The following is a 12,784-nucleotide window of genomic DNA, read 5'->3' as shown; positions in this document are numbered from 1 at the left end:
CAAAGTGAGAGTTCAGGTTACTTAAGTGCATTTGCTTATTAAAACCATTCAACTAACATTTAAATATCAGAAAACATAAATAGTTCGATCAGCGAATCCTCACAAAATATATAAAATTTATGTAAATTTTATATATTTTGTGAGGAATATTAAATTAAACAATAAAATTTTATATATTTGATGCTTTTATTGTTATATATAATAATTGTTACATTGTACCCCGTATATATTGATTTAATAATATTGACTTGTGTGGTTACTTGTGAAACTGTTTCACTATCCATAATTTGAACTATATCATGACAAGTTATTTTTCATTAAAGTTTGACATTTAAAACAAAAACTTTGATAATAGCTAATATTATTTATTACTTTATATAAATATTAAAAAAAAAAAAAAACCTATTCTGTTATTTGACCATCATAAAGTATTAGATGTCGTGAAACAGAATCACTTTGCACCGAATCCTTACCTTTTTTTTTTTTCAATTCTGTACATTCGAACCACTTAGAAAGAGACATAAAATTTTGAAATAAATAAATCAGCATTATTGAAATAAATATGAAAGACAAAGTTTCATTTTTTCATATCCCTATGTTTTATTTTGTTATAATTTTTTTTATTTTATTTATTTTTTACAGAAAAAGTGCAATTTTTTTGTAAATTGAAAAATGATCTGCACTATTTTCTGAGGTTCATATAACATGCCTGAGAGTCAGCAACAATTTTATCAGTGATAAGAACCACTAAAAACCTACAACAATAAAAAAGAAAAGAAAAAAAATACTAATAATTTCATGAGAAAACAATTATTCCATTTTTCAAGTGTAGTATATATATTTCCTATAAACAAAATTAGAGTGACAAAAAAAAATCAAAGCAGATATGTAAATTTGAATCGATTTTAAAATCCAAGCGCATAGAAACATGTAGAAAAATTGAAAACTAAAAGATTGGATTAACGCTCTCTTCACACGTGTGAGGAAACGTTTACTGGAGCGAAGTATTCCAATTTCAGGTGCAATGTTATCCACTTTCATGAATTATTAAAACTAGTATTTGTTTCTTAATCACAAATAGAATTTGTCCAACTAAGATATTAAAGTTCGAGAAGAAGCCATCCAGCAATTAAAGTTTGAGACATGTCAATTAATGGAAGATAACAGGGAACAGAGGTGAATGAGAAATATTAGATAATGTCTGTCTTCAGTAATTTTTTTTTTCTAAAAAACTAATTTGAAAAAAAAAATGTCTATTTAAAATTTTGGAACTGATTAATGGGAAACAAATTAAAGCCATTCATGGTTTATTCATGAATACGAAAAATTAAAAAAAAAATTATTTGATTCTGATATATATTTTTTATCTTGAATAGGGTCTTGTATATTCATCATTAATATATGAATTAATTTTGTTATTTGCAGCAAAATTTCGGCAAGGCAGTAGTTCCCCTCTTTATGAATAGAGAGTACGTGTAACCTACAATCAACTTAGTAACTAAAAAAATAATTTTCTTAGGATAAATATGAGAGCAGAGAAATTGTTTTATAGAATTTTCATAAAGGGTAAATGAAATGAGTATGAAAACCGTTTGCGTTACGGTTTAAAATAGAGAACTGTCTGTGTAAACTCTATCTTATCTTCGGTTCATTACCTGTAACGCTAATAAACCTTGTTACACCTAGATAGTTGCAAAGTGGGCTCTTGATAGCTCAGATTATGATTTAAAATAGAATGATTTAATGCAATTACTTTACTGTTATTTGGATTTGAGCAATAGCAAAATTCAGTTACTTGTTTTTTTGCTTGTTATTCAATCTAACTTTTGAGTTTGGTAGTCTCAATCATGTCCAGATCGATAGGACCTTGAATTTTATGTTATCCTCCCATTTCGCCATCAGCTCTGACCTAGAAGCCACTTCCTCTGTGTTCACAGTCCGTGACCATCACAGGTGCGGTCTTCCTCCGCTTCTTCGGATGCCTTTCCCTTCCTCGTTCATACAAGGTCCAATAATTATGGTGTAATCATCTCTATTTTTTTTATTTAAAAACAAAACCTTAAACGAATCAAAAATAAGAATATTTTAAGTGCCCTAAGTATACGAGGTTAAACAATCTAAAGAACCCCTAGAAGCCCAAATTCAGCTACTTATTTAATGCCTATTTTATAATGATGCAAAAAATACAGAATTTTCCTCGTAGAATTTGATAAAAATACAAATTAATAGGTTTTTTCTAGTTATCAAAAATTAACAGTTTATAGTAGTGAAATTTGCTAGTTGCTAATTAACCGTTCCAAAGCTCTTTGGAGGTCAATGTTGAAGATAAGTTCGGAATTAATTTACAGAAGGGATATGTAGTTCCCTTCCCCTAAGTTTAGCTATTTTTTAATTCAGTGCTTTTAAATAGTTTTAATTGATTTAAAATAACTATTTTATTGAAAGGATATTGAAAATAGCCTATTAGTTAAACAAAAATAGACAGTAAATAAGAGACTTAGCCCCACAAATGATGTCAGGTTTACCCGAACTAATTATCCCCATTTCAGTTTTAGTACCCATTCTGGTATTAAATTACCTGCTACCACTTATTCGGAAATTTTAACTAAGGAAGAGATTAATAATTAAAACTGATTGATAAACCGAAAACTGCTTTGAACAACTTTATAACACATACTTTTACCCTTCAATAAGAACCAATCTAGTAATAATAGTTAAGACATATTGTTTAACGGAAAATAATAAGAGAAGAAAGAAAAATACTAGAAAACCACTGAACTTTGCATACATCAATCGGATGGTATACTCCTCTTTCTATTCCAGCCATTTCACTATCTCTCAGGTACTGGTGCAATATTATCACTTGAAGACCTAAGTGAACCACTTTTACGGTGCTGGAAGCTATAAAAAAGTTTGATAAAATGGTAATTGGAATTAAAAAAAAAATTATAATTTTAAAAAAAGGATTCCATTTTTTATCATTCAAAAAGATGGTTGAATGGAATCCACCGTTAAGCTCGCATTAAAATTTAACTCTAATGAGTTAGTAAGCTAACACTAAAGTCTTTAGGTATTATTATGTAACCTATTTAAACAAAATATTTAATTAATCATTGCATAGCCACAATTTAACTGGTTATAATCGTTTTGTCTAACTAATAATTCAAACTTCTGTCACCCTGAACGATTGAAATGACTTCTACAATTCCAAAGTCGTTAATATCTATCAAGGATTAGGGTCTCGCTGGGGGTTTTATATGAGTCCTCCATCTCTAAGTTCTCTTATTGCTGTTTTTATCGTTGTTATCATCCTAGAACGAATTAACAATTTGTTGAATTGTTTATAGCAATTTAATTTGTTTTATATATCCTCAGCTATATTAGGAATTTGTATTACCTATTAATATAATACCCAAATAATTTTGGTTGGTTTCTTAGGTAATTTTAAAAGTCAGAAACCAAATTCTAGTTTCAGATATATTGTTTCGGAGGGAAACTATTAATGTGTATATAAAATTTGCAATATTTTGTCTCAAAAGCCGTCCCATAACATTTATTCTAATTTTGAATGTTTTTGTTCAGTGGAAAAATTTTTCAGAACAAGATTGCAGAAATATTAAAAAAGTTTATGGAAAATAAATAATTCATAAAACCTTTAAATCTTTAGAATTTTAATAAATAAATAAATAAATAAAAAATAAAAATAAATAAATAAATTTTTAAGTTTAAGAAAATAAGTTCGTGAGGTTTAATTTATTTTGGGTGTAATATTATTTTTTTGAGCTTTCTATCTGAACTTTTTAGAGCTGATTTTGAAGTGGTTTTTTTTTAATGGTTTCCCTGTCTAAAAACACCAGAAAATTCCAGGGTATTACTATCATTTTATGTTTCTTTAGTTGTTATGAAAATAAATAAATATTAAGACTATTGTTATAACAACCAGTAAACGCGAAATAAATAATATTCTCCTTTAGTTGTTTATCAAATTCTTTCATATTTTTCATTTATCTACTGTTATCTTATTTTTAATAATGAGAGATGGTTAGGGGTGGTTACCATATTCTATTATAAGATCGAACTTGTCTGTTCAAGTTAATTCAAACTCCTTCAACTCTTTTGTAATATATTTTTAATTGCATAAATAAATATTTTAGTATTAAATGCTCCGTTTCTTATCAAAACCAGAATAAATCTTGCACATTTCGAATATTAACCTACCTAATACCTAAGATCCTATAGTATCCTTCACTAATTTTAAATGTTTATGATTTTTCAAATATCAATTTATTTTTCTAAAAGTAAACTTTACGACTTTAATTACAAATATATTTTTGTTATCATTACTTTTTGTTTTTATTATACTCTTGTTGGTGGAAACGTTATCTACTAACGTCCATCCTTCATTCTTTCCTCATATTTTTCCTTTTTTCTAATATCAGCTCTATCCTTAGTTAGATTATATTTTTTCCTCTTTAAGTTTATTAATAATATTTCCTTAATGATAGCAATATTGTTATTAAGAATTTTTAAACACCATTGAAAATAATTCAAATTACCTACTGCTGACTGCGTTCTACTAGGATCCCTTCCGTTAATAGTTACTCATAAAACAAGTTAGAGCTAATTATCAAATTTTGGTATTTATTAAATGGAAACAAAATTTATCTTACATCGATTAGTAATTTTAAAATTATGAAAGCACTGCTAGCAAAATTGTGAAACTAATCAAATCAATGTATTGAATTTTAAATATTGTTAATTTATAGATATTTTATTGTAAACAGTGTTGGTATAGTCTATTGTTAAAATTTCAGAAAGTTATCTTGATGATGATGAAAAATCCTAGTAACGTTGGTATTATTATATTATAAAGAATATTATTGCAGGTTATAATTCTCCATCCATTTATAATTTTTTTTTTAATGTTAATGATATTTTTTATTAATTAATACATATCATTCAATAAATTTATACTAGTAGAATTATTTTATAAATCAGACGATGTTGCTTTCAAAATACCACAACCAAACCTTTTAAAATGAAAATGAAAAATATTTTTCCTCATTTAATGATAGATATTTAGCTAGCAGAATTATGGCTATGAGGTTTGAATTTTATAGTTTAAGTATTTCATTTTGTTTAAAAAAAAAAAAAAATTGAAGGAATCGCATGCTTCTCTCAGCCTCGCACAAAGTCTTATTAAACTAAATAAGCAATATTCTGATTGGATTATATATTTTTTTCTTTCCAATTCCTACTTTGCAATGTATATGATTTTCAGACATATCTATGCAATATTACATGATATTCCTATGCATGTTTTATTGTATATAAATACAAATTATACAACGAAAATATGAAAAAAAATATTGGGATATTATTGGATCAAAACCTTAACAAATCAAAACCTTAACTTTCTCAAATACCAGGAAATGTTAGTTCAATATATATGGAAAATCTATGTTGTAAATACAAGCAATTACTTGTTCTTTATCCCCGCTGCAAGAACTTGTCTGAAGGCTGTTGAATGATCGAATGCAGTCATGATAGTTCAAGGCCGGGTCACTAGTGAAAGGTGAATACTGTCTTATCATCCTTTTTTTTTTTTTTTTTTTTTTTTTAACAAAAATAATAACAATATTAAAGACTATAAAATTTCACGCAGTTGTAGAATATTTAATAATTTTTACCATTAAAGTTGCTGTAGAGTTCAAGGTAAGGTTTTACTGATGTCTGACGAATCAGAAACTGATACAGCACATCTTTGGAAGTATCAAATTACTGGCTGAGTAACTTCTTATAGCACGTTTTAAAACGCAACTCTGACGTAACTATAGTTCTTGAAATGTTTTCATTGTTTCTACTTAAAATACTTCTATCAAATTAACATGAAACTGGCAATAATGAGTCAACAGAATCACTTGTGAAGCTCAGTAATAAATGTCAGGAAAAAATAATAATAATAATACAAAATAGTTAAATAAACTATTATTAATATACTTTATTCAAATTTAAATATCATGGATACATGAATAATAAGTGAAAAACTTGGACCTTTATTTTTAAATGACTTACTATAGTAATAATTTATATCTGATTTTTTGTTCTATTTTTTGTCAGCACTAGTACCAATACTCTATCCTAGAATAGAAAGCGTTCCTTAATTTAATTTAAATCTAATTACTACATAAACCAAATATTTCATCGTAAATGGTCCAGCATGGTTTGTATTAAAAAAACTCTAAAATAAACCTTAGGATATTTTTTGTGTAATGGTGCTGGTTGTAATACGGTGAAGTCAATTTTTCTGATACCTCTCTGTAATAGTAAAATGTTACCATTTCAGTTTCAATTACACAATACTAAAAAAAAATGCCAATTCAGTATCTTATAATCTTCTGGAACTTCCTTTTTCCATAGATTCTCTATAAGATTTTTAAAAAAATCCCCGTTCAATATCTTATAATCTTCTGGAATTTCTTTTTTCAATAGATTGTCTTTAAGATTGAAAACAGAAATATTCCTCATTCAGTATCTTATAATTTTATCTACTCTTTACTAAAATAAATATGTAAAATGGATACGGAAAAATGCCTCAAATCTAATTTTAAATTTTAAACTATTCTATTCCCAAAATACTAATGTACACTAAAATTATATCTAGTTTTGTGAGTCAATTGTAAAGAATCAATATTCTTTAGAAATAGGAGATGACACTAATACTATTCTGAAGCAACAGTTTATTTTTACTTAATAATTATTTAATTATTAGTTATTATAAGCAAATTTATTATAATAATTTTTAATTATTTAATATCAATCAAAATGCATGAAAAAAGGATCCTTGGGACCAAATTAAAGACACATCGTCGAAAATAAAACTATATAATATTATAACCGTTCTGTTCTATATATATTGGCTACCGAATACGTTTGGACATATTTATTATATATATAGAATAGAACTATGTATATAATAATAATAAATTCTTCCTGGAGTAGTATTTATAAAAGTATATAATTTTAATAATGTGACTGGGGAGTTGAAGTTTTTTTCTTTAAAATGGCCAATGAAAAAGTTTTAAATGCTACCAAAGTATATATGTAGATTTATTACAAATAAAAATTTTTAAAAAATATATATTTTAATTGTAAACAATTTGGGCTTACAGTGGCCCTAAAGATTCTTTCCTCAAACTTTATTATTGATATTTAATAATCAAACATTAGATTTAAACAAGCAACCAACAAAAACCTTTCAATCTAAACTGCTCATGGATTCTCTCTGTTGATTTAGGAATGTTACTTCTCTCATTTTTTCTTGTCTTTTTTTTTAAAGAGCTATTTAATCTAATTTTCCGATTGAAGGGACAGGCCCCTTTTTCTCCCAATCAACTATGAACTCTGACGGAGAACTGCTTGCGTTGCGAAAAATAGTTGACAAACTCCTTTTCAAATCCGATTGCTAATACGCCGTCGCACGCTTGATCGCACGTCAAACTGACTCACTGGCTCGTTTTGAAAAGTGTCACCGTCATTACCGCTACAGTTACGATACGAATAAGAGATAAAGCATTAGAGATAATGGTTCTACAAAGAGAAGAATTTAGGCTCACCCCATCTTGCCGCCACACCTGTTAGCCTATCAGTCAAGTATCTTCTTATCTCGGTCCAGTCCTTCAGTAGTTGCCTTTGTCAACAGTAGTTCAGTCTTCTATAGTTCTTAAGTGATAGTGATGTAGTGAGGTTGTTTCAGTTTGGTTTTTTGTTTATTCAGGATTTTCATTACCAGGTAATCAAGTATTTATATATTTTTAATTATTAGTGAAAAGTGCTTTAAAAACAGAAGTAGTGTGAAAGTATTTTACCTTTTTTTTTAACTCATCCGTATCAAGTATTTTCTCCCTTCTTTGTCATATTATGTCAGCACATCTACTTATTGTTAATTTTATAATCAGATAGGTGTATATATATTTTTTTTTAATAAATATTAAAATGTTTATAAAAAATATATTGATAGTAATTTTAAAAGCTTCAATACGCGCATCTCATAACTTTCACTTATCAATTTATTTTAAGTTGAAATTAATGCTCCCTTATTTCAGAACAGATATTTTCCACTGTGACAATATCTCCATGTACTAATTTTCCAAATGAGCCTTTCAGTTGATAGTTTTTAACATAAATTATAATATTTCTTGTTCCAAATTTTCATATTTTTTTTTTACATAAGTACAACAGTTACATAAACCATTTATTCAATACCGAATCGTTCTTGAACCAATATTGAAAATACTAATTGTAAGAATGATTTCATAAATCAAATCCTGTTAACTGAAAGGTTCAAATATAGGTTAAATGAAATTAAGAAAATAATTATTTAATAACACATAGAAACAGTATCAGACTGGCTAACCGGAAAAACTATGCATACACCCTCCAGTCAAATGCGTGTTAGATATTTTATTTACATGGTTTTTGTGATTCCCCACTATCTTCTTCGTTTTTCTATGTCAAATAACTTTTCTAAAATCATTGTATTTCAGCGATATAGAACATGTCTTTTCATTATATTATTACTATTCTTATTTCCGGAAATGTGTTTTCAACCTGTAAAAAATGTTTTTCTTCTTACCTCCTTATGTTCATTTTCAACTCCATTCATATTATAACTTTATCGTTTTTTTCCCGAAATTTAGCCAATTCGAGAAAATCAATAAAATGTTAAAAATCGATTTTATAAAGTTGTACTTCCTGTCTGTTAATTCGTGTCAGTCAGTTCATCAAAAAAATCTATATATCCAATTTAAATATGTAATTTCAGGTTTGTAAGAATTTACGTTTTTGAGCTAGTCTGTTCACACACACAGACCATTTTGTGAGATTTGGTTATTTCGACTCAGAGGACCTCAAAACATATATCTTTGATGCGTTGTCATAAGGGCTTAAGTCATTTTTTGAGCATTTGGAGATTATGTCGTAGTATTATCAAAATCAGAGCAACCAGTTGGTAATAAAGTCTTTATGCTTCAGATAGACTTATTATACTGTTTTATAAAAATAACAATTACGAAATTATAAATAATTGGATTTTATATAATTTTTGAATTTTGTTTTTGCTCTCCTGAAAAATTCAAATTTTCGACTTAAGCTCTTATGACCGCGCATCCAAGATATTTTCGTCAAAAACTCGAATTCAAAATTCTGTATGATCACAATACTTTTCCTTACTTTACTTTTCATATATAGGATTTTTTTTCGATGCATAATAAATTAATAATGAAAATATAAATATATATCCTGACTTTTTGGAAATATTCGATAAAAAACCTCTTACGAAAATTTTCCATTTATCTTTTTAAATTTTTAGAAAAATCTATTTTATATTTTAAAAAACGTATTTCAATTTTAAATGAATTGAAATAAAGTCAAAATGTGAAATTTTGATATTATTTATCATGTATTTTTTTCTCGAACTTTTTATAACATGAAGATTGATGGTATTAGTGGGTATCATTTAAAAATAAAAAGTATTTCAGAAATTGTTTTTACTTCTTGAAAATTTTAAACCCGTTTTTTCTCTCAGATAATTTTATTGTAGCAGATAACCTGACTATTTATCTTAAAACGGGAATATTGCTATAAAAAAAGTCTCAATTAAATTTTAATTCAGTTTAAAATCAAAGAATGTTGTCTGTAAGCTTAGTACTCGCTCATTATAAATACCAAAATGGTTGAATCGTTTTTCCTTAAAAAGCGTTTAAGATCAAATTTTCAGGAAACTTATTTGTAGTGCTTTACAGTCATTTTTAATAACCTACTGTTTGTGCAATATATAAATCATATTTTTTCTGTGGTATAATACATATTTAATCCTCCAACATGGACTTAAGGTAAATTTTCTCACTTTTTCAAATTTAAAAATAAGTAGCTTCTAAATAAAAGACTTTCTGGAAATACCGTATCAGTTTATTTATTTGAATTTATTGCATGATTTTATTTATATAAATAAAATTACATTTTAGGAGATATTATGTAATAATTTGTAAATAAACACAAATATAAGATTTATGCAAACAAAAAATAAAACTGGATTGGTTCTCTATCTTATCTTCACTGATATTTTAATTTAATTTTAAAAAGGTGCTGATGAAAATATTTAAATGCGCCTAAGCACTTATCATTGAATTGTAAATGGAAGTTTTAAAAAAATGTAAATTTATCATGATATGCCATCCTGTCGATTTGTTTCAAAACTTTCCTCATAAGATATGTTGAACATATAACATATAATTTTATCTGACAAGGAAGACATGTTAAGTTGTTAAACGATATTTCCTATAGTACCCAACTATCAGGATGTAGAACGTTCTTTAAATGGGAAATTGAATGTGATTAATGTTCCCAAGGGGATAATTTTTTTTTATCTGTTAAATGTTTTCATATCAGTATTTCCGCGAGGACGTAGGTGTGATCAATATAAATTATTGTTTTAAACTTGACCAACGGAATGACGTTTAATCAATTTCGCTTGCCGAATCAAGTGTAATTATTTATCATTTATATTTCTGTTCGTAACGCTGCGTTTATTAGGAAAAATTCAAAGAAAAAGAATCATACGATGTTATGTTTTTTTTTTTTTGATAATAGGTCTATGGGTCATACTCGATTTATAAATTAGCAGCTCAGTTACTTCTTTAATGCGTTCAGTTAATTTTTGGAACTTAACTCCTGGAAGTATGTTATAGATCATAAACCTCAGAAAATGGCTGATTGGGAAATAATCCCAAATATTATAGAATTGTCAATCATTTTTTAACTAATCGGAAAAATACAGAAAAATAATAATATTACTAAAATTGTTTCTAAAACACGGCCAATTGCACAGATACAATAATCAATTGACAATTAAGAATGATGTACTTTTTTTTTTTTAAGTGCATATAATGTAACTGAAAATAATATTCCTCCACAAGGTAACTTTTTTTTTTAAATAGGAGTTCTTAGGAATATTTTCGCACTTTCAAATTTTTATTATCTACAATGAATTTCCCTCTAAATTAAATATATAATCCTAATAATAATATATTATAGTTTAATAATATTGTTCAATTATAAATATGTTCTTTATCGAACTATAACTAGGCATGTCCTATCTCTTCAAGTGTAAAGCAAACCGCGATGATGTGATAACGTTTATTATCTCATTTAGATATGGATGGTTGGCCATCTTGTCTTCCTGTTCCAAATGCGTAAATAATAATTCATCAGTTTTATTTCTAGATATTAGTTAGTTGTTTTTTTTTTATTATTTTATTTTCTTGGTTATATTTGTTCATTTTTGTTTATATTCATTTTATTTTTTATATAAAAGGAGTGAAAGGATACTTAAGTACCTAACTATTATATATTTAATCAAAGTACAAAGCCTATTATTAGATGCAAGACTATAGTAATGATAAACGGAAATAAATAGAGGGTTAACTGAATTAATCAAGAAATAACTAATATGAATAAACAATAGATTAAGTTAAGTATAATTTTAAAACAATTATTTGAGCAATTATAAAAGCAGAATGAAAATTTCTTTAATGAAGTTATCTTGCCAGTTGATCCACGAGAATTCATGATTTATTTGGCAATTTTTATCTTCAAATATGAGCCGTAGTTAGAAAGAGCAAGGGAAAGGAAAATCCCTGAAAATCTAAATTCGCGAAATAGTGAAGTTGAAAATGTCCATAACCTACAGCGACTGCGAAATTTAAAAGATCTTTCTACTTTCCGTTTTTTGGTGTCTAACAACATGTACGTGCATTGTTCTTTGTATGTAAGTGTTTTGTTAACCTTAAGTGAGGAGACAGTAGAAATATATATTGTGACAGAGGTTGTTGTTGTTGATTGTTGCTTAAAGGCGTAAAACCCTCTGGTCATCAACGCCTATGGTATGATGAAAGTAAAAAAAAAAAATGATAAAAATAAAAAATTAAAAAAACAAAATAAATAAAAAATTGATCATATCGAAAATTTATTGTAGGTTTTTAGTTAATACAGTCACTAATTGAAATATTTAGTAAACAGATAATAAATAATCAATCGAAATGAACCAATAAATGCTTGCGAATATCGAATGTCATTTTTTAAGTGGGTAATTGAAGGTATGAGTGGATGAAAGTTCTATTTCAACATTTTAGGAAAAATCAAGAAAAAGTCATCTAATTATTTTAAGAATTATCAATTTTATGTCAAAAATCCGCTTTTTTAATAGAATTTTTAATAATTAGTGATCATAATGAGCCAATCCTAATTTACCAGAAAAAACAAAATGGCGCCTGTACTCTAAATCTGATTGTAATCAAACCGGCTTATCTAATATGCAGCTCTATTTTGAGCCTTTCCCTTTAAATGCATTATGTTGCGAGCTTTGGAGAATAATTTATAATTTCACGATTATTTATTTTATTTTATGGATTTAAACAGGATAATATTTATTGCAGTTGAGAGTGTAGTGATGTATCTTTGTACTGCTGCAACACTGGTAGGGCCAAGAGTTCCCTACTTTAGGGAGTTATGTTTTTTGAACAACACCACAAGGAGGAAGCAAGCAAGAATTGTGACATGACCACGCTCTCCTACCAGGCTTATGTTGGTTTTTGTTAACTAAGGGTATCCACTATATACAGGCTGGATGGGCCCCAAAAGAGTTCTCTATCCCACAGTGTTGACTCCCAGCTACAGTAACAGAATAAATAATAATCTGGTACTGTCGAAATCCAACCTGGGTCCG

At 27.1% G+C, this 12,784-nt stretch overlaps 1 protein-coding gene across 3 annotated transcripts in view; it reads left to right on the top strand.

The window, feature by feature from the left end:
- Nucleotides 1-12,784, top strand: part of LOC106684932 (SH2 domain-containing protein 4B) — a 183,999-nt gene that overhangs the window by 106,182 nt on the left and 65,033 nt on the right. The window contains exon 1 of one of the 3 annotated variants that reach the window (XM_067049676.1): nt 7,637-7,792. The exons of 1 other annotated variant lie outside the window; for it this stretch is intronic. The gene's annotated coding sequence lies outside the window, so the exon portion shown is untranslated. Of the gene's footprint in view, nt 1-7,636; nt 7,793-12,784 lie in introns of those variants that run through there. One more of the 3 variants, XM_014427314.2, reaches the window with a different exon arrangement.

This window comes from Halyomorpha halys, unplaced genomic scaffold, assembly GCF_000696795.3.
Source record: "Halyomorpha halys isolate HHAL.00 unplaced genomic scaffold, Hhal_1.1 Scaffold629.1, whole genome shotgun sequence".
Taxonomy (NCBI): Eukaryota; Metazoa; Arthropoda; class Insecta; order Hemiptera; family Pentatomidae; genus Halyomorpha; species Halyomorpha halys.
This window is presented reverse-complemented; position numbering and strand designations above follow the sequence as displayed.